At 38.1% G+C, this 25,600-nt stretch overlaps 1 pseudogene; it reads left to right on the forward strand.

Annotated features, from left to right (window-relative positions):
• LOC100988385 (interferon-stimulated 20 kDa exonuclease-like 2) overlaps positions 1–12,045 on the forward strand; it is a 30,794-nt pseudogene extending 18,749 nt beyond the window's left edge.
• The last annotated feature ends 13,555 nt before the right edge of the window (positions 12,046–25,600 follow it).

The following is a 25,600-nucleotide window of genomic DNA, read 5'->3' on the forward strand; positions in this document are numbered from 1 at the left end:
AGATGAAGATGAGGATGCAAATAACAGTTAACTATATAGAGCTAACCATCTACTAGGCACCATCCTAAGCATTTTGATACATTAATTCATTAATCTCTAGTAAGCCTGTGAAGTAAAGCCTATTATCATTCTAATTTTTCAGATAAAAAAACAGATTAGATGTGCTTTTGATTAACAGAAAAGTACAAGGAAAGCACAATAAGAACAAGAGATCAATAAACTCAGTAAATTCTAAATTAAAATGCAAATTACCCCACCCTTCATTGTCCACAGATACCTTCACAACAGCCACAGAGGCAGGGTAAATAAACGATGCCCTCCCAAAGAACATTAGTAGAATCTATTTATTGAATGTGCTGAATTCAAATGGCTTTTTTTCCCATCCCAGCCTTCAAACATGAGGTTTTTGGAGACACCTTGACAGCTCCTATAGTTCACTTAAATGGATAACTTCTTTCTAAATCAAACAACCCAATTTCAATGCAGTTCTTAGCTCTTCTATTGGATGGGATGAGCAATGAGGTAAAGCGTGAAAGGAGAAAGAATGATATTCATAGGACAAAGAAATAGAGCAGAGAAACCACTCTAAGTCCAGTGGTTTCTCTGCTGTAAGTTCTAAACACAGCTTTCTCTTTGTATTAGTCTGTTTTCATACTGCTATAAAGAACTGCCCGAAACTGGGTAGTTTATAAAGGAAAGACGTTTAATTGACTCACAGTTCAGCATGGCTGCGGAGGCCTTCAGGAAACTTACGATCATGGCAGAAGGTGAAGAGGAAGCAAGACACCTTCTCCACAAGGCAGCAGGAAGAAGGAGTGCTGAGCACAGGGGGAAAAGCCCCTTATGAAACCATCAGATCTCGTGAGAACTCACTCACTATCACGAGAACAGCATGAGGGAACTGCCCCCATGATTCAACTGCCTCCACCTGGTCTCTCCTTTGGCATGGGGATAATAGGGACTTGAGGTTTACAATTCAAGGTGAGACTTGGGTGGGGATGGAAAGCCTAACCATATCACTATTTTACTAATTACTTTCCCGTAGAAAAGTTGCTTAAATTCTTTGGGCCTCACTTTCTTCATCTGTATGAAAGGATTGGGTTGGGTCATCTTTAATATCCCACTTGTCTACTTCTATGTAGATTTCTTAGTGAACTGGAAATTAAGAAAGTACATCCGTGTCCATTCAGGAACAGAAATCAAAGCTTCCATATCTGCTGGAGAAAACAGAAGTTGCTGCAGTGAGAATAGCGTCAATTATTAGTTACACCTGCTCCATTACTTTGTCAATCCTTGACACTGAGCCAGGTGCAGTGGGAGCATTTGACAACCTGCTCTTACCTTCCTCACAGTTGTTAGGACTTTCATTTAATTTCAGTAAATTAAGAAGCTAGTTAGGAATTCACTGTGGGAGAGGCTATTTTTAAAACTTAAGAAAAATTATCACAGAGGTCACTGATGCTGAGATAAGCATCAGTTCATAACCCGCCTTCCCAGGTAAGTGCATGAGGTCAGTGCTTTATGATGTACAAACAGCTGAGCAGTCTGGGACACACTTTGATGATGCTCAAATTATTAAACCTTGTTAACCTCTCAGGAACACTCAGGGGACAACTATAAATAATGATTCTGACAGGTTTCAGGATTTATTTCTAAGTTATTATTTAGTATCCAAGAAATAAAAATTGTAGTCTGCCAGCCTGACCAACATCATGAAACCCTGTCTCTACTAAAAATACAAAAATTAGCTGGGCGTGGTGACGCGCACCTGTAATCCCAGCTACTCAGGAGGCTGAGGCAGGAGAATCGCTTGAACCAGGGAGGCGCAGGTTGCAGTGAGCCAAGATCGCACCATTGCACTCCAGCCTGGGTGACAGAGTGAGACTCCATCTCAACAAAAAAAAAGGTAGTCTGGATTCAAGATATCTGAGTTCTGATACTGGCCCTGCCATTGATTTCTTGTGCAATTTTGTGCAAGTCATCTAACCTCAGGAAGCCTGTTTCCTTATCTGCATAATAAAGGAGTTGAATTCAACATCATTCAAACAAACATATGGTACTCTACTAGGCACCTGGGAAACAAGAGTGAATACTAGTGTAGTATATTAGTGTATAAGTTCGGGAGCAAAATGCATGCAAATAACTGTGCTGGAGCCCAAATAACTAGATGGAGATACTGGTCCTTTCCTTTAAATGCTGGAATGCTATGCCACACCTCCTTCACCTATTTATTCATCATCCTAAGTCCTCTTTCCCAACAAAGACACAGAAAAAGGAAATAAACATTGCCCAGAAAGTGCTTGGCATACTCCTTCCTTGATCATACACTCGAATTCATTGAGAAACTGTCTTATGACTCATTCATTCAACAATCAGGTGCTAAAGATGAGCAGAGCAATGCCAGGAAGATCCAGATGTAAAAAACTGTCTGTCTTCAGGAACTCACAGGCTACTGAGAGACCGAAACAAACAGCACAGTGAGCACAATGACAGAGGATTACAGGATGCAATGGAAACACACAGGAATTGCACTTCCCCTAGAGGAGGGAAGCAAGGAATGAAGGAATACCTGAGAAGAAGAAATTCTAACATACTGTTGTTTATTTTATCTTCTTATCAAAGATCTTATTAAAGCTAAAGTAATCCTATCTTGTTTATTACCTATTCATCTGTTTATATGTTTATTTTCTTCCTTCCCTATAACTGTTTTCTGTTGCTACTATAACAAATTACTGCAAGTTTAGCAGCTTAAACAACACAATTGTTTTATCTTACAGTTTTGGAGGTCAAAAATACAAAATGGATTCAATAGGCTAAAACCAAGTCATCAGAAAACCATTCCTTCTGAGAAGGGGGAGAATCTGTGTCCTTACCTTTTCCAGCTTCTAGAGGCCATCCACATTCCCTGGCTCATGACCCCTTCCCTCCGTCCTCAAAAATGGCATCACACATCTTTCTGTACCTTTTTCTGTAGTCATAGCATTGTCTAACTAATTCTGTTCTTCTGCCTCCCTATTCTACTTTTAAGATTTTTTCTGTGGCTACAATTGGGCCCACCTGGATAATCCAGGCTAATTTACCTAATTTAAGGTAAGCCAATTAGCAACTTTAATTTCACCTGCAATCATACTGCCCTCCTTGCCTTGTAAACTAACATATTCACAGGTTCTGGGGATTAATGAATGGATGTCTCTGAGGGAACCACTATTCTTCCTACCACACTCCTCTTCTAGAAAAATTCATTGTGAACAGAAACTTTACCTTTACCCACTATTGTAGCTTCAACAGGTGGAGCAGCACCTGGCACACAGAAGATACTCATTAGTTGTTTGTTGATTGAATGGCTAATTGACAATGGTGATACCACACCAAAAATAATCGTTAATTGTTTAATTAAAAATACTTTATTGATTAAAAATGCTAACAATCTGCCGGGCATGGTGGCTCACGCCTGTAATCCCAGCATTTTGGGAGGCCGAGGCAGGCGGATCACGAGGTCAGGAGATCGAGACCATCTGGCTAACACAGTGAAACCCCATCTCTACTAAAAATACAAAACAAAATTAGCCGGGCTTGTTGGCGGGCGCCTGTAGTCCCAGCTTACTCGGGAGGCTGAGGCAGGAGAATGGCGTGAACCGGGGAGGTGGAGCTTGCAGTGAGCCGAGATCTCGCCACTGCACTCCAGCCTGGGCGACAGAGAGAGACTCCGTCTCAAAAAAAAAAGAAAGAAAGAAAGAAAAAAAATGCTAACAATCATCTGAGCCTTTAGCAACTCACACTTTTTGCCAGTACACGGTCTTGCATCCATGTTGATGGCTGCTGACTGATCAGAGTGGTGGTTGGTAAAGGTTGGGATGGCTGTGGCAATTTCTTAAGACAACAATGAAGTTTACTGCATTGATTGACTTTTCCTTGCGATGTTCCTCTGTAGCATGCAATGCTGTTTCATAGCACTTTACCCACACTAGAGTTTCTTTCAAACTTCAGACAATCCTCTGGAACCCTGCCACTGCTTTATCAACTAAGGTTACGCAATATTCTAAATACTATGTTGTCATTTCAACAACGTTCACAGCATCTTCACCAGGAGGATATTCCAGCTCAACAAACCACTTTCTTTGCTCATTCATAAGAAGCAACTCCTTATCCGTTGAAGTTTTATCATGAGATTTCAGCAATTTAATCACATTTTCAGGCTCCACTTTTAATTCTGGTTTTCTTCCTGTTTTCACCACATCTGCAGTTACTTACTTTTTATTTCAATAGCTTTAGGGATGCAACTTTTTTGTTGTTGTTGTTTGTTTTTGGTTTTTTTGTTTGTTTATTACAAAGAATGAATTGTATCACTGAACTCTGGGATTTTAGTGTACCCATAACCCAGATAGTGTACACTGCACACAATAGGTAGTCTTTTTATCCTTCACCTCTCTCCCACCTTCTCTACTTCTGAGTCTCCAATGTTCGCTATCCTACTCTGTATGCCTCTGCATACCCATAGCTTAGCTCCTACTTATAAGTGAGAACGTGTGGTATTTGGTTTTCTGTTGCTGAGTTACTTCGCTTAGCATAATGACCTCCAGTTCCATCCAACTTGCTGCGAAATACATTATTTCATTCATTTTTGAGTCTCAGTAGTATTCCATGTGTATATATACCACATTTTCTTTATCCACTCATTGGTTAATGGGCCCTTAGGTTGATTCCATATCTTTGCAATTGTGAATGGTACTGCAATAAACACATGTGCGCAGGTGTATTTTTTATATAATGACTTTTTTCCCTTGGGTAGATACCCAGTAGTGGAATTGCTGGATTGGCTAGTAGATCTACTTTTAGTTCTTTGAGAAATCTCCACACTGTTTTCCATAGAGGTTGTGCTCATTTAAATTCCCACCAGCAGTGTGTAGCATTCCCTTTTCAGCACATCTGTGCCAATGTCTATTGTTTTCTGACTTTTTGATAATGGCCATCTGGCTGGGGTAAGGTGACATCTCATTGGTGACATCTCATTGTGTGGTTTTAATCTGCATTTCCCTGATGATTAGTGATACTGAGCATTTTTTCATGTTTGTTGGCCATTTGTATATCTTCCTTTGAGAAATGTATGTTCATGTCATTTCCCACTTTTAAATGGGATTATTTGTTGTTTTCATGCTGATTCGTTTGAGCTTCTTGTAGATTTTGGATATTAGTCCTTTGTCAGATGCATAGTTTGCAAATATTTCCTCCCATTCTGTAGGTTGTCTGTTTACTCTGTTGATAGTCTCTTTTGCTGTCCAGAAACTTTTCAGTTTAATTAGATTCCATTTATTTATTTTTGTTTTTGTTGCATTTGTTTTGGGGGGTATTAGTCATAAATTCTTTGCATAGGCCAATGTCCAGAAGAGGTTTCTCTTAGGGTTTTCTTCTAGAATTGTTACTGTTTCCCATCTTAGATTTAAGTCTTTAACCTATCTCGAGTTAATTTTTCTATGTGGTGAGAGATAGGGATCCAGTTTCACTCTTCTGCATGTGGCTGTCCAATTTTCCCAGTACCATTTATTAAATAGGGAGTCTTTTCCCCAGGATATGTTTTTGTCTGCTTTGTGGAAGATTAGTTGGTTGTCAGTATTTGGCTTTACTTCTGGGTTCACTTTTCTGTTCCATTGGTCTGTGTGTCTACTTTTATACCAGTACCATGCTGTTTTGGTTACTATAGGCTAACATATCCCAGAAGACTTAAATATTATAGCAATATGGGAATAGAGGAGTAAGAGTTTCCTTATAAGAGCAGGTGTGGGTGTGGGATGCTGCATTTGCTTTCTATGGATGCTATAACAAAATATTATAAACGTGGTAGCTTTGAACAATAAAAATTAATTACTTTTAAGTTAAGAAGACCAGAAATCTAAAACCAAGGCATTAGCAAGGTCAATTCCTTCTGAGGGCTCTGAAGGAAAAGTTGTCCTAAGCCTCTCTCCCAGCTTTTGGTGGTTGCCAGCAATCTCTGACATTCCTTTGCTTGTAGACACACCACTCCAATCCCTATCTCAATCTTTCCTTCACCTTCTTCTGTGTCTCTGTGTCCTCCCTTCTTCTTCCAAGGACACCAGAGGTTTTACAAGATCACCCTAAATCCAGGATGGGTTCAACTCAAGATCCTTAACTGATGACATCTGCAAAAACCCTATGTCCAAGTAATGTCACATTCTGAACTTCCATGTGCACATGAATTTTGGGAGGAACCTATTCAACCCACTCCAGATGCTCTTCTTGTTCTATGACTTACAAACACAGTGCTTCTCAAGGCTCCAAATGGCCTCAAGATGGGTGTCTCTGGGTCTACAATGGTCAGAAGACACTTTCTACTATAAAGTTAACAGAGACTCTGCAGACATTTCTCCCCTTTTCTCCTGCATCATGGTTTTTGAAGTACTTCTTGGAAAGAAAATCAGCTGCACTAATATACCTCTTAAAATAATTTATCTTTATCAATAAAACCTCAGGAAAATTAAACCATAAAGATATATTTCCAAAATGCACTATCGGTTTGAATGAAGTCCACAAAGGCTCCAAATCAAGAATGAAGCCTGGGGCGTGTGCCCTCTCCCTTCAGGAGGCTTTTCAACTCTTGGTAAAAGGATTCCAGATACAAATGGACTGCTGGCCTAGATTTGGATGTGGAAGAATGTAAATAGCTGTTGGCTTATTACAGTAGAAATCTCAAACGCTTATTGTTGCTTTCAGTCAGGTGGATTTTTTTTTATGTGGCTCAGTTTTCTATAGTTGGTGATAGGAGAAATACCTTTTGTTTAGCCTAGCACAGTAAGTCGAGCTGCAGTCTCTCATCAGAATAGGGAGTGAAAAGATGGAACCCCAGGTGGTACAGACCTGAAGGTCCTTTCCTAATACAAAACTTAGGGCTTTACTGTTACAAAATATCAGAAAAGGCTAAGTGTTGACTTAAAAAAAAACAGTAAGGTCAAATCTACAGTGCTTTCCTGGGCAACATTCCTCAGTGCACCATTATTCCCTGTGTTCCTTGTAGCAAGGTGGACAGGTTCACTTATAAAGCATTTCAAGAGAATGAAATAGTAAATTATATTATGATTCCCAGAATTACAATTAGAAATTTGATAGGACTCTGTAGACTTTCTTCCCATATAATTCTATGGCTAGCCAACACAAGGAAATTTGGAGAAGATTCCTATAAAACAGATACTAAGAAAGGAAATGTTACTTTTTTGCTACCATCTTTTGTGTGAGGGATCGTTTTATTAATATTAAGTTAGATTAAAAAGTTTATTTGCTATAAAAGATCCAAGACTTTGAAGTCCCTTGGTTTACCACTGTCTCTCCTTTACCAATATCCCCAAAACTAATCTTTTTTTTAACAATTACTAACTACTTTTATTTCTGAAATGCAGAAAATAGTTTCACCTCCAAATCAATGCACAGTGCTTTGCACATACCAGATAATCTACAAAAACTGGTTGACATAAATGAGACAGAAATAGAAACCAAGCTTCAGAAACTCACTGAATGAAACTGACAAAAAGAAGTAACATCATTTATTTATTCAAGAATAGAGGAGTTCTAGTTTTTGATGCAGGAATAACCCCTTTTCTTCTGAAACTCTGCTTGCCATCCAGGTGCATTCTTTGGAGTGAGAAAGGCAGAATTATTCATACTGTGGAATTTTATAAATTACAGCCCAGAAAAAAAAAAAAACCAACCCTGATCCATTTCACTTCAAAGCCATACACTCTCAAGCCCCCTCATACATGTTAAATTTCTGAGTGTTGGGATATGTCATTCTTTGGCCTTCACAGGAAATTTGAACAACCATACTGAACAATCAATATAAATCCTTTTTCTTTTCACAACACCCAAGCAATATTTTCCAACTTTGTTTTGAGTCACTCAAAGCAAGGTTTTTACAGTTTCTTTGATATGTACTTCTATTTAAAAACTTTTGCATTTCTGCCTCAAAATCTAATTCCCTTCTGAAATACATTTCTAAAACTATGTTCTAATAATACCGATTATAAGAAAAAGCATGCAGAGATACATGCAGACTTGAGAAATCGATGGCATTTGGAAGATAACTGGAACCATTCTTGTTGGAAGTGACTAGAGGAGTGTTGAATATATAAATTTAATCATTGATTCTAAATTAGTAATGACCGCAAGCCTCATTTTAAAAGACCTATATGCCAACATGTACTGAAGAATAGTGGAAAGGGCAATTTTTTAAAAAAAGGGTCAACCAGCTGTGTAATTGTGTTGATACATGAATGCCTCTTCTTTGTAAATTTTTGAAACTTTTTCCTGGAATATTATCAAAGCTAATATAATAACTATATACCCACCACCCAGAATTAATATCAACATTCTGTCATGTTTGATTCAGATTTTCATTTTTGTGAAAGATCTAAAATCTACAGATAAAATTTCACACTTCTCTGAACCCCTCCCCAACCTAATACCTTTCTATCTCCAGCATTAATCACTGTCCTATATTAGCTGAGTATGCAATATATATTTTAAGGTATTTGTAATCAATGTATATTTAAAGATAATAAATAAGTGCATATATACAGAATTATAGAGATTTTTCAGTTTACAGAAATGTTATTAAAGTCTATGCAACTTTCTACAATTTGCTTTTTGTTTTTACTTTAACTTAAATGTTTTGAAATCTATCCATATGTATTCAATATAGTCCATTCAATTTAAGTGATGTATTATATCCTGAATAAATAACTGGCTTATCAATTTTTCTCCACGTGAGCATTTGAGCTTTTTTCTCTCTCTCTTACAAATAATACTATCATTTGCACAATTACATACCCTAGAATTCTCCAAGACATATATCCACAACTGGAATTGTCAGAACATGGTGTACAAGGGGTCTTCAAAAAGTTCATGAAAAATGCGTACTATGAAAAATCTATGCATAGGTTTCAAATTTTTTGCACCAAAATAAACTCATATTAACTTGTTATAATACGTCTAAACAGCATCTAATTTGCGGCACTAGGAAGGATAAGATACCGGATTGAAAAGAGCCCCCAGCAGAGCAACATGAATTCTGCTAAAATTGAAGTAAGAACACACGTCAAACTTATGATAAAGCATGGGTAGAAGAATGGTGACATCATTAGCTGGGTGTGGTGGCACTTGCCTGTAGTCCCAGCTGTTTGGGAGGCTGAGGCAGGAGAATCTCTTGAACCCGGGAGGCGGAGGTTGCAGTGAGCCAAGATCACGCCACTGCACTCCAGCCTGGGCAATAGAGCCAGACTCGGTCTAAAAAAAAGAAAAAAGAAAATAATGGTGAAATATTGATGCTTTAGAAAATGTTTCTGGGAATAATGCCCCCAAAGAAATCAGCAGTTTACAAATAAATAGCTCATTTTAAGAGACACGACAATGTTGAAGCTCATAGCGGCAGACCATCCACGTCAATTTGCAAGGAAAAATGTATCTTCCTTGTGCCCTAATTGAAGACGGCCAACATTTAAGAGCAGAAACAGTAGTCAACATCATGGACATTTCATCTGGTTCAGTGTGCACAATTTTAATTGAAAATTTAAAGTTGAACAAAAATTAAAGTTGCCAGAAATATTGCACCCTAATTGAAGACGGCCAACATTTAAGAGCAGAAACAGTAGTCAACATCATGGACATTTCAGCTGGTTCAGTGTGCACAATTTTAATTGAAAATTTAAAGTTGAACAAAAATTAAAGTTGCCAGAAACATTGCACCCATTTCAGCTGCAGACAAGAGCACAGATTTAGACAGAAATTTTAAACAAGTGGGATCAAGATCCTGAAGTATTATTTTTTTGAAGAATTATAACAGAAGATGAAATATGGCTTTACCACTACACACCTGAAGACAAAGCATGATCTAAGCAAGCAATGGCTACCAAGAGATGGAATTGGCCCAGTCAAGAGCAAATGTCATGGCAACAGGTTTTTGGGATACTCAGGGAATTTTGCTTGTTGATTTTCTGGAGGGCCAAAGAACAATAAAATCTTATTATGAGAGTGGTTTTGAGAAGTTAGCCAAAACTTTAGCAGAAAAAAATCCTGGGAGAGCTTCACCAGAGAGTCCTCCTCCACCACAACAATGCTTCTGCCAATTCCTCATCAAACAAGGACAATTTTGCAAGAGTTTTGATGGGAAATCGCTAGGCATTAACCTTACAGTTCTGACTTGGCTCCTTCTGACCTTGTTTTTTGCATGTTTCCAAATCTTAAAAAATATTTGAAAGGTACTTAATTTCTTCAGTTATTAATGTATTTTAAGATGCAGAAAAGGCCTTCGATAAAATTCAACATCCCCTCATGTTAAAAACTCTCAATAGACTAGGTATTGAAGGAACATACCTCAAAATAAGAGCCATGTATGACAAACCCACAGCCAATATCATACTGAATGGGGAAAATCTGAAAGGACCCCCCCTTGAAAACCAGCACAAGATAAGGCTGCCCTCTCTCACCACTCCTATTTAACATAGTGTTGGAAGTTCTGGCCAGGGCAATCAGTCAAGACAAATAAGTAAAGGGTATTCAAATAGGAAGAGAGGAAGTGAAATTATCTTTGTTTGCAGATGACATGATCCTAAATCTAGAAAACCCTCCCGTCTCAGCCCAAAAGCTTCTTAAGCTGATAAGCAACTTCAGCAAAGTCTCAGGATACAAAATCAATGTGCAGAAATCACTAGCATTCATATGCACCAACAACAGGCAAGCAGAAAGCCAAATCATGAATGAACTCCCATTCACAGCTGCTACAAAAAGAATAAAATATCTGTCAGCACTGCATCGATTTCTGCATCCGGCTCTGGACACTTCCAGTCTTAGCTGGGCCCTTTTGGGAGGGTGTACTACAGACCTTCACATGTTGAACAGTAGGATTCAGCAGGGAATGAGTCCCACATCCTCCTTTCATCCATCCTTTCCCAAATCCTCTTCCACCTCCCACTGTTCTTAGGTCTACTTTACTGCTCAATCTGGATTTGGTGGACTCTCCTCCCAAAAAAACATTAGAAGGAGATGCCTAGCACTGAAATTTTGTCAAGAAGTGGAGGCTCCTGGAATGGAGGGACTTTCTGAGTAAAAAGAAACAGCCCCCTTGCAAGTCACCTAAGTTGCACTCTGAACCTCCAGAAAAGGGGGAAACTCCTAGGGTGGATGGCACTTGGAAGACCCCTCCCTTCCTAAAAAAGAAGAAGACCACTGCCTCCAGCAATGGGTCAGGACAGTCCCTGGACAAGAAAGCTGCAGTGTTTTGACTGATTCCTGCCTGTTTGAAGAAGGCCGATTCTGTTGCTGCTAAACTAGATTTGTTGGGGGAGATCTGGAGTGCCCTTCCAAAGATTAATAGCCACCCAACCCACTCCCAGAAGAAGGGCTCCCAGAAGAAATCCTCTAAGAAGAACCATCCTCAGAAGAATGCACCACAGAACTCCACCCAAGCTCATTCTGAGAATAAATGCTCCAGAGCATCCCAGAAGTTGCCAAGGAAGATGATGGTGGCAATTGACTCTGAGATGGTGGGCACAGGACCCAAGGGGCATGTTAGTTTCTTGGCTCAATGTAGCATTGTCAACTACAACAGAGATGTGCTTTATGATGAGTACATCCTTCCCCCCTGCCACACTGTGGACTACTGGACCAGATGGAGTGGTATCCAGAAGCAGCACATGGTGAATGTCACACCCTTCAAGATTGCTCGAGGCCAGATCTTGAAGATACTCACAGGGAAGATAGTGGTGGGGCATGCCATCCACAACGACCTCAAAGCCCTTTAGTACTTTCACCCCAAGTCCCTCACCCGTGACACCACCCATATCCCCACCTCCTCAACTGGAATGATCCCATATCCCCCCACATGACCACCCAGAGAATGCCACCATGTCTCTGAAGCATCTCTCCAAAAAGCTGCTAAACTGGGATATCCAGGTTAGGAAGAGCAGATATTCCTCTGTGGAAAATGCCCAGGCCACCAGGGAGCTGTACAAGTTGGTTGAAGTCCAGAATCCCCCTAAAGACTAGCAGCAGTGGGGACGCTGGTGATGTGGGGAGGCAGAGGCAGTGCCCAGGAGAAACAGGGCAGCAGACCAATGGACAGCTCCATCAACTCCACATCTTTGGAAGCTAGAATTGTGGGGGGAGAGAAGCTCTACCCCAGGCTTAATATCCACTGAAATTTCACCTCTGGAGTTGTGTCCTGTGTCTGGTTAAGTGTCCCATGGAAACAGGAAGCCTTCACATGAGAACACAGCCCTACACCATTTACTTCTAAATGGTGCTAGCCACAGGTGCCCCAGGGTGCTCTGTGCCAGTCAAGATTTTTAACTTTCAAGGGGCAGGGCATGCTAGGAAATGTAGTTTCCCAAATTGCCTTATCATTTGGGTGGACATATGTCTCTTTTTATGCCTTTTGGTCTTGAATAATTAACAGCTAAAGTAATTGCAACAAAAAGAAAATTTACAAATGGGATCGAATTAAACTAAAGAGCTTCTGCACAGCAAAATAAACTATCATCAGAGTGAACAGACAAACTCCAGAATGGGAGAGAATTTTTGCAATCTATCCATCTGACAAAGGTCTAATATCCAGAGTCTACAAGGAACTTAAGCAAATTAACAGGAAAAAAAAACATTAAAAAGTGGTCAAAGGATATGAACAGACACTTCTCAAAAGAAGACATTCATGTGGCCAACAAACATCTGAGAAAAAGCTGAACATCACTGATCATTAGAGAAATGCAAACCAAAACCACAGTGAGATACCATCTCACACAAGTCAGAATGGCGATTATTAAAAAGTCAAGAAACAACAGATGCTGGTAAGGATGCAGAGAAAAAGGAAATGCTTTTACATTGTTGGTGGGAATGTAAATCAGTTCAACCATTTTGGAAGATGGTATGGCAATTCCTTAAAGATCTACAAACAGAAATATCATTTGACCCAACAATCCCATTACTGTGTATATACTCAAAGGAATATAAATCATTCTATTATAAAGATACATGCACATCTATGTTCATTGCAGCACTATTCACAATAGCAAAGACATTTTATCAACCCGAATGCCCATCAATGATAGGCTGGGTAAAGAAAATGCGGTACTTATACATCATGGAATACTATGCAGCCATAAAAAGGAATGAGAGCATGTCCTTTGCAGAAACATGGATGGAGCTGGAAGCCATTATCTTCAGCAAACTAACACAGGGTTCATTTTTCTATTGAGCTCTTTAAGATTTGCAACATACAGTAATATTTTTGTGTCTAGTGATTATTGATCTGCGTTGTATATTGCAAATGTCTTCCATAGTTCATCTTTTAACTTAATGTCTTTTTTTTTAGCAGAAGGTTTTAAACTTTATAAAACATCAAAGTTTGTCTTTCTTTATAACTTCTTGCTCTGTCTGACTTAAGAAATCCTTTCCACCCTGTGGCCATACATATACCAAATATATTTTATTCTAACATTTTGAATGTTTAAGACTCTAATGCATATCTAGGACTTTTTAAAATTGTATGAATGTATCCATTTACATAAATTGAATTTCACAAATGACATTAAATTTATTTGTAAATCTTATAAATTAAATATTACCTATTAATGTAGTTTACATGAAATAATATATTTTTGAACATTTGGAATTTTAATGTATATTACAGTATTTGATGTATATTTAGAACACATATATTTTATACAATTTTTTCTTTCTTTATAAGTTCTGAAGGTGTCTGGTTTAAGAGATCCTTCCCTATCCTGTGGTTATGATATTTTACTATGTTTTATTCTAATTTTTGTGTTATTTTATTTTTTGTTATGGAAAATCAAATAGATTGAACTCGGTGTTTGAAATGGGCTATGGTCCCATGCAGGCTTAGGTCTAGCTAAGTGCTCTCTAGCTGCTCTATTTATTCTCAGACAAATGTATTTATGTAGATTTATTAGCAGACTGGCTCTGGCACAATATTAGGGCAGAAATACTTATCATGCTGCTAGATTTAATAGGAATGCTTCTGAAGTTTCTTCCATTAAATACCACACCATAGTTTCCTGAACATCTCCTTCTAGTCCTAATTTGCAAAAGATTTTATCATAAATACATGCTGAATTGTATTGATTGTTGCTTATTCTACAACTGTAGGAATTGATTATGCTTTTCTTTATTCTGTAAATGTGGTGGATTAGATTCATAAATTTTTGTGAATGTCAGCCAGCCTTCTATTCCTAGGATAGGTCCCATTTTACTTCTTATTTATTCATTTATTTTAAATGTCTACATTTTGCTATTTATGATTTTTTACATGTACATTCATACATAAAATTAGACTATCTTATTTTCATGTATTATAATAAATTATGTCACTAAGTTTATACTAAGCTAATAAAATAAGCTATATCTCTCTCATATTTTTCCCTTTTCTAAAACAGGAAATATCTACTTAGTAAAATTTCAGCAAAATTCACTTATAAAACATTCTGAACCAGGACTCTTTTTTTTATGGGGGAGATTCTTGACTAGGAAATTAATTTCTTCACTTTTAATTGATTCATTCAGAGATTTTAAAATTTCTTCTTGAGTTAGTTCAGGTAATAATGTATATATTTATTTTTTAAGTGACCATGTATCCAAGCTTTCAAATTTGTTCATAAATTTATGTTATATGTTTCTAGTACTCTCATGATTTGTATACTGTCTTATCTAATTGGACTCTTTTCAGTCAGGAAAGACAAATGTAGGCTAGACTTCTCATTAAGTCATTATTCCATCTAATCAATCATTGAATCATCAAACATGCATTGATTTTGAAAGGTACAGCGAAAACAACTGATACAACCCTCCAAGGCTAGGAATCAAAATTTGATGAGTTTAAGTAGAGTTTGTTATGTTTTAATGAACAATATTTATCTTTTTTGGTTGTCGGTCTTTGTTATATCACAATCTATGTATTATCTGCTTGCACAATATTGTATAAATATAAGCTTTGATAAGCAAACATTTCAATAAACATTCTTAATTGTAGGGGGAAAAAATCACTGGGTAGAAAAAATGTGATACTTTCTTTTCTTTTCCAATACCATTAGTCATGAAGAAATAACCAAGGGACCACCTCCAACTGGAGGAAGCTGTGATAATTCCAGGACATAGAAAGCAATACCTTTTGGAACAGCAGTATCTAAATTCTAAGCCTATAATACAAAGTGAATAAAGGTCATCGATAATTACTTTTCAAAAGCTCAGAAAACAAGCAACTGTTTTACAAATTAAACAGAGCACCCAAAATTGAAATTATTGAGTTGACTTTCGTTTTTTTGTTGTTGTTGTTTCTATTTTTTTTCTTCTTTTGAGACAGGGTCTCACTCTGTTACTCAGGCTGGAGCGCAGCAGTGCCATCACAGCTCACTGCAGCCTTGCAGCATAGAACTCCTGGGTCTGAGTGATCTTCCCACCTCAGCCTCCCAAGTAACTGGGGCTACAGGTGCACACCACACGCCTGGCTAATTTTTTTTTAATAGAGACAAGGTCTAACTATGTTACCTGGGTTGGGTTCAAACTCCTGGCTTCAAGAGATCCTTCCACCTTGGCCCCAAAGTGCTGAGATTATAGGCAGGACCCATCACACCTGACTTTTGTTTTAAAGCAATATTTTCCTTTTTTTTTTTTTTTTTTTTTTTTTGGAGACAAAGTCGCTGTGTCGCCCAGGTTGGAGTGCAGTGGCACGATCTCAGCTCACTGCAACCTCTGTCTCCCAGGTTCCAGTGATTCCCCTGCCTCAGCCTCCTAAGTAGCTAAATAGAAAAATAGTTTTCTATTTTTAGTAGAGACAAGGTTTCACCATGTTGGCAAGGCTGGTCTCGAACTCCTGACCTCAGGTGATTTGCCCACTTCGGCCCCTCAAAGTGCTGGGATTGCAGGCATGAACCACCACCCCTGGACTAAAGCAACATTTTCTAAAGAAGTGACTTGCAGACAATGATTCCTCAAGAAATTCTGCAAGGGAAGTGGAGGGCAGGCTGTTTCAATCAAAATATATAGAAAAGACTGCTCACAATTCCCTACTCTTAGAGATTTAAAATGCAAATAAACATAACGTTTTGAGAAATTTTGCAATAAAGATACCTGTTAATCTTTGTTTAACCCAATGTTTCAATGTTACTTAATCACAGACCCACTTTATTTTCCATGCAGCATCTATTTGGGGTCATGGAATGTGCTTTGAGAAACACTACTGGAGTGGCATTTCCTAGAACTTTAGAACATAAAACAGAAAACACACATAGGAATCAATGTGATAACTTACAGATAGGTTCATAATTAATATAGAGAGAACAACCAAAGTTCAAAGCACCAGCCCTTAATAGTAGTGAAATTACACGACTCTCTCAAAAAAAAACAGAGTTAAAATTCTCATCCATTTGCATTTCCAAAGTGCTGCTTTCCAAAAACATAGTGTGGTTAATGCCCTATTAATGAAAGAGAAGAATCATAAAAGCTTTTTTCTCTTTCAGTTCCACACATACACGCTTTGGAGCGGGGTACGAGGGGTGCAACATTATTCTTTCTTTAGACCACAAAAAGGCTACAGTATTAAACCATCCCTAAAACTGGCCACATTTAAAATCCATTAATATTACCAAATTCCTGTATGTATCTCTGTCAATATGGGTCTCCTTTTTTATTGAATTTTCTTAGGGCAATTAACTAGAGCACTCTAACTAAATAGACTTGTATTTATTTAAGTACTGCTAGAGATATGAAAAAAAAAAATTTTGAAACCACACGTACACTCTCTTGCCAGGATCTAGGGAATGCTGACCTGTCTGAATGTCTCTTTTCTTTCTCTTGATCATCTATCTTTAGACTCAGGAGGACCAAAAGTAACTGAATAAACATTATCTTGTCCTTAGCCTTCACCAAGCAAAATTGTTTATATCTGAGACCATTTCCCTTTAGAGTCTGAGATCATTATTTTAAAGTAGATTGTCAAATCTATACACAGTTGATCTCAGTTCAGCTCTGCCATTTGCTGCTCTATGAACCAAGTCCAGGGCATGACATTAAGCCTGTGACTATATAACATGAGAAAAAATGTTTTAAGACAGAATAAAACATCACATACAGTTTCTGGCAGTGAATCTTAACAATTGAAATATCGTTGTCCAAGGAAACACTTCAAGATACTGTTACAGAAAAATGACAACCATGCCTACCCCATAGGCAGTTGTGAGAATTTAATGAGATGATGGATGTGAATGAGCACAGTGCAATAACATGCACAGATTTTCAATAAATGGTTTGAATTACAATGTAATGAAATGTATTTAATCCAATTAAGTGTGTGCATTTCAGGAAATAGTGTGGCTACCTGCCTGCATGTTCTCGCAATTGCGCACTGCCTAATTTTTATCTTTGTCCATGTTTATACTCCATCCTACAATCTGGGTCAGTCTTATATACAATTAGGAAAGGAAGATGCCTGTGTAATGTTGCCTGATGCATACAAAACAAAGTCCCCAATTCTGAAACCTCTCCTTTTTAATGTGATGTAGTAAAATTTAAATGTTAGTATCCACATCTTAAGAGAGCATTATACTATATAAAATGTGTGCCATATATTATCTCATATAATCTCTTCAATCACTACTAGTTAGGCAGGTCAAGTCCTTTGTACCCATTGTTCAGATGAGTGACATAAGACTTAAAGAGGTTGTATCCAGGCTGAACAGCCCCTCAACCACCAAACCAACCTCCAGAATGGCAGCATAAAGAAGGTTGGTCCAGTGCATACTCCTCATTCAGTCTTTGGGTCTGAACAGTTCTTCCCAGTCTGTTCCCCTCATCTGAATCCATCTTGTTTCTGACACTTCAGGCTGTCAATTGGCTCCTCATTTCTTCACTTTTATCCTTTTGAGAATCTCCAGTTTTATGCTTGGCACTACTTCTGGATCGCCACTCAAGTTACACAGCCTCATCTACTCTTCTCACTTACTCTGGGGCCCTGAATACTCTGCATTTGGTCTCCCTGCCCTAAGTGTCCATCTTCCTCCCAAGACGGAGCTTCCAATGAGGTTTGCGGGCATTGAGCAAGAAGCAGGTATGTGGCACATTGAGTATCTGCCCCAACATGGTCTGTCTTTTCTGTAGCAAAATCGGAACTGATAACTGAAACCAGCATACTTTCCAGTGCTAAACAATTCTGAGACAAAACCAGCTTTCCTGTTCCTGTGTGAAACAATTCCAAGACCAAACATAATTTCCCGTTTCCTAATTTCCTAAACAATTTCCAATTTTTAAATTTTTAAACAACAGTGGGACTAGGCAAAAACAACAGCTCTTTGCTCCAGGAAATACTTGCTCCTGGTTGGTAAGTGTAAACGAATTAAACTGATTTTAACTTATGAAGCTAACAGTTGACACACAGTGCTTGCTTCAAGACACCTAGCCTTGCCTATGCCCACCAGTCCAAAGCCATTTGTCGGAAATTCTGTCCAGTTCCACCAGTAAGTTACCAACCTTACAAAATCCACTTAAAAGTACCCAGCCCAGGCCCCCCAAATCCCTAGAAATAGCCTCCCCTGACTTGCTCCTACTGAGACATTGTAAAGTCACTATCTTAGTGTCTTCCCTTACTGCAACAAGTCTAATAAACTTACTTTTGTTGATCAACACGTTTTTCTCATGATCTTTTTCACAGTCAACAAACACAAAGTGACCCCAACATCAGTGTTTATCTTCTAAATTACCTGATTCTTTGTCATAGGATTTTTTTATATGCATGGATCAGAGTTCTCCTTTAAAATGTGAGATTTACTTGTTGCCACTAACATTTAGTTCAAGTATATTTATGTACAGCACATACTCCACTGAATGGCACATGACACAGTTTATATTAATAATAGCACCAACAACAATAGCAACTATCTTTACTATCTTTTATGCATCTTTCAAGCTCCAGACATTTTATATACATTATTACATTTGTTTCAACCATCATGTCAGCAAGACAAATTATATACTCCATTTCACATGAGGAAACTGAGGTTCTAAGAGATTAAATAACTCTCCTAAACTCACACAACCAGTAAGATTCAAATCCAGGCAACCTGCCTGCATAACCCAAGTTCATGAATGCACAGAACTGTTTAGAATTTTTAAATAGTTCTGATCTCAAAAAAACACTATGTTTCTACTAAGCAAAATATCCTAAATGAGCGAAAATGACAGAAAAGATATAGGACTTCCGGAAGGAGAACAGGGTAAAATTTGTTTTGTGGGGGTTGAGTGGTGTGCCCGTGAGGGAAGGACAAAGGCAGAATTGCATGCTGATCAGCCAAGGAGTAAATTTGGCAACGATGTAGAGAAATAAGACTTTTATACTTTGCTGGTGGTATTGTAAATTGGTACAATCTCTATAGAGAGTTCTTTGGCAACATCCAGCAAAATCACACACGTAAACACACACATACTTGCTTGTATTCACATAAAACATGTCTACAAAGATAGACAAGAAACTGACCAGATGAGTTATCTCTGTGAAGGGTGCTTGGAGCCTGGGGAAAAGAGTTATGAAGGAAACGTTTTCCCTGTGTAACTTTCATATGTCTTGAATATTAAACCATGTGAATGTTTTCCTTATTGAAGATATAAATGTAATTTTAAAGTAATAAACAGAATAGATGTTTTTTAAAGAGACCTCTAACCCTGCTAGTTTAGAATCAAAATTAACTGGTGGTATTATACCCACACTCCCCAGTTGCTTAGCCCTATTCCCAAACATCTGCTGGCACGTATTTTATAGATAAATTTCTGGTAAATATAAAATATTATAATTTCATTAATCTGAAAATGTTAGTAAATCTCAGAACTCTGATGCATACATATGTTATACCTAATAGTCTATTCAATGTTTATTTTGATTTCAGTATTTTAAAGAAATATTTTTATACCCCAGCTTCCCAGATTCCTTCAAGATTTACAAAGAGCATGAACAAAGAGCATAGGGAAGGAATATGTCTTCTTCTGCCGGCAGTAGAGCTTGTTTTACTTAAATGGTGAGCCTGTTTTACTTCGGATAGGAACCTTCATTTCATCTGGGATTCAAATTGCTTTTGAAGTGAAGGGAAGTAATTTGCAAAGCCTGCAGAGCCTCTACATTTTCATGAATACATGTAAGAGGATGACTCAACTTCAGGGAAAGGTGGAGCAGAATTGTCTCCTTCAGTTCTGAGCTCCTTGTGTGGGAGGCAGCCACTGGGAGGGCATGTACACATGACTACTTAACTTCTTCCTTAATCTGGGAGAGGCCATGGAGAAACTGGATGAGTGAGAAGAGACGTCTACACTTGCTCTTGGATGTGGGCACATGCCCTGTAACCACTGAACCAGTGCTTTGGAGTAGAAGGAGGCACAAGAGTGCTACTGAGCAACTCCTGAATGCCCACCCTGCTGCTGCCATTCAGGGGCCATGGCCACACCAGAAGAGAAAGCACAGGGTGAGACCCCAAAGCTGAGGGACCTCTGACACATAGGACCTGAGATTCTTTGTGGGGAGAGCACATTTCCCTAACTCAAAGGCCACAGCCCTAGAAAAATAGGCCATCAAGGAAAGCCTTACATTACCCACTTTACAGTATTAGTGCAATCTTCAATGTCATTACTCCCTATTATTGTGTGTCTCTATGTGCCAACCACAACAGCGGGCATTTTGCATACATTTGCTCTAATTGTCACAATGACCCTAGAGGGTAAGCATAATCTCTAATTTTCAAAATGAAGAAACTGAGGTGCAGAAAAAATAGGTGACCTACCAAGATCATGTGTTAGAAGTGAATGAGAACTCAGGGCATTCTGACTCTTTATGCAACAGGACCTCTTTATAAATACTCAGGTTGGGCCAGGCGCGGTGGCTCACGCCTGTAATCCCAGAACTTTGGGAGGCCAAGGCAGGTGGATCACCTGAGTTTGGGAGTTCAAGACCAGCCTGATCAACATGGGGAAACCCTGTCTCTACTAAAAATACAAAATCAGCGGTGCATGGTGGTGCATGCCTGTAATTCCAGCTACTCTGGAGGCTGAGGCAGGAGACTCGCTTGAACCGGAGAGGCAGAGGTTGCTGTGAGCCAAGATTGTGCCCTTGCACTTCAGCCTGAGCAACAAGAGTGAAACTCCGTCTCAAGAAAATAAATAAATAAATAAATAAATAAATAAATAAATAAATAAATACTCAGGTTGGAATAATTTCCAAAATGATTGACAAAGATTGACAAACCAAAGTAGCATCAAATGTATTTGAAGTCTACAAATGGTACCGGTGGGTAGCACAATCTCTCAGCTTCCTGCACTGAACATCTTTGCAGCTCACTCACAGTCACTTGGCAAAGAGCAAGTCATTTTCTGCATCTCATCCATCACCTCTCTTGTGTCTTGAAACATTCACCACTCTCACTTTCAGAATGAAGAGCTATCTTCTAGCCAGGACCCTTTCTATGTCATCCACACCCCCTCAGCTTTTCTGAAGCCCAACTTCCTTTGAACCAGCTATGTGTTTGAAGCATGAAATCTTCTTTGAAAGTCACTATTTTAGGAAAGCAGGAGGTAAAAAAGAGTCTACTGCCCAAAGCATTCACTTTTCTCCAGATGTGTCTCTTTTCTTAGCGACGAGTCCATCTCAAATAAAAGTCCTCTGCACAGCGTTTCCACTCTGCACGTCTCAGGTATCTGCCTTCCTTTCTTTTCACAAAACATCTTCTGAACTTCAGGTTTTCTCCAGGAAAGATGTTACATTTTCTATATTTCTCTCACTACACATTAAGAATCTCCCTTTAGTCACCACTATGGGTTATAATGGTTTAGAAAGAACTGATGTAACATGTACGTGTCAGCAAAAGACCTGGCCTCTTCCCTCTTATGCATGCCAGAATTGTGCCATAAAGGAGTTTAGCTTTCTCAAAATCCAGAAAGACACATTGGCTGTTGGTCCCTTATGCCTTATGCACACGTGCGCACACACACGTCAAATCTCATGCATTTTCCAGGCTTTCAGAGTCAAATTGCATCCTCCTGTTTTGGAGAATGTTTCCCTGACTTACCTATCCCTTAGTGGGCTTTCCATCCTCCGATCAAATTACAGCATTTATTATTTACATTCTTTGGCACTTAACATATACAATAATATTTTCAAGCAAACAATTATTAACTCTTTACACTATAAATTCCTTGGGAATAGGAACTAGACGTTGTCTTTTGGCACTCAAGATACTGCCTTGCCCTGAACAGACACTGGGGAAGAATAAGATTAAACATGAAACAATTTTTATTTTTTAAATTTTTTTTTTTTTTGAGACTGAGTCTAGCTCTGTCACCCAGGCTGGAGTGCAGTGGTGCAATCTCGGCTCACTGCAACCTCTGCTTCCTGGTTTCAAGTGATTCTCCTGCCTCAGCCTCCTGAGTAGCTGGGATTACAGGTGCCCACCACCACACCTGGCTAATTTTTTGTATTTTTAGTAGAGATGGGGTTTCACCATGTTGGCCAGGCTGGTCTGGAACTCCTGACCTCAGGTGATGCACCCACCTCAGCCTCCCAAAGTGCTGGAGTTGCAGGCAAAACAATTGTTTTTCTAAACTAAAATTTAAAATGCAAATATTCTTATAAATATCGTGTCCCTTGGAAGTAGTAAACGAATGTTATACTACACTTATTCAAAGATACCTCTAGTACTCAATGCATGCATACTAATCCTCCTGTTTTATTATCTTTACAATATTTTTAATTTGCTGAAAAGTAATTGTCAAAAGTTATCACAAACCAGGAATTTTGATAGAGACTGAAGAGTCAAAGCACCAAAATATCAAGAAACCTATAAACCATATGAAGAATAAAGACACATGAAAAGGGAGTAGAAGAGATATGTGCTGTCACTGAGGTGTTAAGCAATCGTTACAGCAGCACAGAACACAACCAGTTCTCACCAGGAGGTTCTAGAGGTCAAAGGACAAGTGAGAGCTTTACAGAGAGAGAGAATGGGAAGGGCATTTCGGAGCATGCAGTACACATGGCAAACTTGAGGGCAGGCAAGGATGCTGGGGCTAATCTTCATGCCTTGAAAACAAATCTGATTTTTGTTGGGGCAGGGACTTGTCAGATATCTTTGAAAGCCAAGTCTGATAAACAAAGTAGTAGATAAAATGTTGGCAAAAACCATTTGAGCCCAAGCAGACATCATAAACTGGCTCTCAGGGAGTGTCTAAGATAGAATTTATAGATGTGAATTACAGCAATACAAATAATTACTTAGAGTATAAACCCTCTTGTATGCATACAGTTGGATAAGCGTGTTTAAAAATTAGTCTTAACTTCTTTCAATCCAAACTTCGTATTTACTGTTCAACTAAAGAATGTGTGAAGAGTAGAAATTAATAAAATCCTGATTTCAAGTTATGTTTGAGATTATTGGCCCAATTACTGTGAAGAGTCCATGGACAGTTGGAAATGCTTACACATATTGAAATAACAGTGCACCTTTCTCTTAGTTTCAAACTATATATTGCTTGCAACTTAAAGGCAAAGAAATAAAATCTTTTGAGCTTTTTCAAAGATATTTGTAAGGTATTATCTCATGCTATAGTTGTGGTGATTTTTATTATATATTGTCAAAAGAATAAGCAAATTATTGTTTAAAACTTGTCAGAAGCTGAATTTATTTTAATCTTTTGATAATTGCTTTGGATTATTAAATAACTAAATGTTTATGGTAGAAGGTGTGGAAAATACTGGATAGACCAAAGAAAAAGAATAAAAATCACCATGACTCTACTGCAGTCATTATTTTGGTAAATGTCCCTCCTGGTCATTTTTCTTTTCATTTGTACTTGTTTTTCAAAATTGCCACCATTAGTAATACATGTTTTAGGTCATAATTATTTTATGTAATAATTGATTATGAATGTTGACTGTGAGAAAATCAAATTTAGCTTCTCCAAATCAGAAAGAAAAAGAGAAAAATTTTCAAGCTGGCAATGGAGTATCCATTTTTTCAATATTAAGGAATAACCAAAATGCTTCATTAACTATGATGTCCTACTCGGCAAGTATTCTGTGAGGGCAGCTTATTTGGCAAAGCCACTGTAGATTTAAAATAACTAGTTCCACCAGCATGGCATATGTATACATATGTAACTAACCTGCACATTGTGCACAGGTACCCTAAAACTTAAAGTATAATAATAAAAAAATAAATAAATGAACATACAAAAAAAAGAACTAGAACCTTACAATTTAAAATAATAATAAAATTAAATAAATAAATAAAATAACTAGCTCCAAATGGATCACTTGTTTTACTTCCTAAAGACAAAAGATTTCTACTTTTAATGGCACGCGGATTTAATTTCTTCCACACTGCCTTGCGCTGGGATGCCATCCAGTAGAATGACCATAACAACCATCAGCTCACATTTGGCCTTTGTTGAGATAAGTCCTGTTTTGTAGCTCAAAGGTAATTTTCCCTGTAAGTTCAATTTTATATCATTGGAATAAAAACAAGTGAATAAATATTAAAGCATTTAATGGGAAAAAATAATTTTCATGGAATTAGATAACACTTGAAGAATTTTCAAGAGAGAAAAAAATCAGAAATAAAGTTTAAACTCACCGAACAGAGACAAGAAAATTAATTGACATACTGTATAAAGTACACTGATTGTTAAATAACCAAATATTTATGTTAGAAGGTGTGGAAAAATACTGAAAATCTGAAAGAAAAGCAATAAAAATCAGCCATGGCTCTATTATAGCCACTATTTTGGAAAATATCCCTCCTACTCTGAGATGTCTGAGATCCATCCAAGTTATTACATGAGATAAAATCCACTTTTCATTATTTGTTTAGTGTGTATTTTTCAAATTCCAGATTATGACCCTTTAGATTTCAGATTGTAAAATTGATTTAGTGCATCACAACTAGCATTTTACAATTTGAAATAGAAGAGAATAGAATTGAAAATATGAGTAAGCATAGGGTCTAAAACTTTTATTTCGGATGTATACATCAGTGGGGAGGTAGGTCCTGAGGAGGTCTGTAGGTCACGATTTTAAACACTTGAAAATCCCTGCTCAGAGCAGAGTATTTCAAGTGCCATCCTAATCGTGGACTTGGAAAGATTACAGCTAAATGGGGGCTATTGATTCCATCAGCTCTCAAGGTGAACAACCAGGGCATGAGTTGTGGGAGCCCCTACACCAAACTTCTGCAGCAGTGGGAGGTCTTGCCTGGGGCTGCTCAGAAGACATCCTGAAGTTAGGGGCATCTGATGGTGCTAAGCTGGTGCCCATAGCCAGCACTCACAATGAGGGCAGCTAACACGTGCTGCTCGCTCCACAGTGTTCTGATTCTGGCTGACTTATTCTATTTGTACTACTGTGACAAAAATGTATGAAACTGGGAAATTTATAACAAACAAAAATTTGTCTCTCATGATTCTGGAGGCTGGGAAGCCCAAGATCAAGGCTCTGGCAAGATGATATTAGTGGAGGGCTGCACTCTGCTTCGAAGATGGGGCCTATTGCTGCATCTTCCAGAGA

Source organism: Pan paniscus, chromosome 5, assembly GCF_029289425.2.
Source record: "Pan paniscus chromosome 5, NHGRI_mPanPan1-v2.0_pri, whole genome shotgun sequence".
Lineage (NCBI taxonomy): Eukaryota > Metazoa > Chordata > Mammalia > Primates > Hominidae > Pan > Pan paniscus.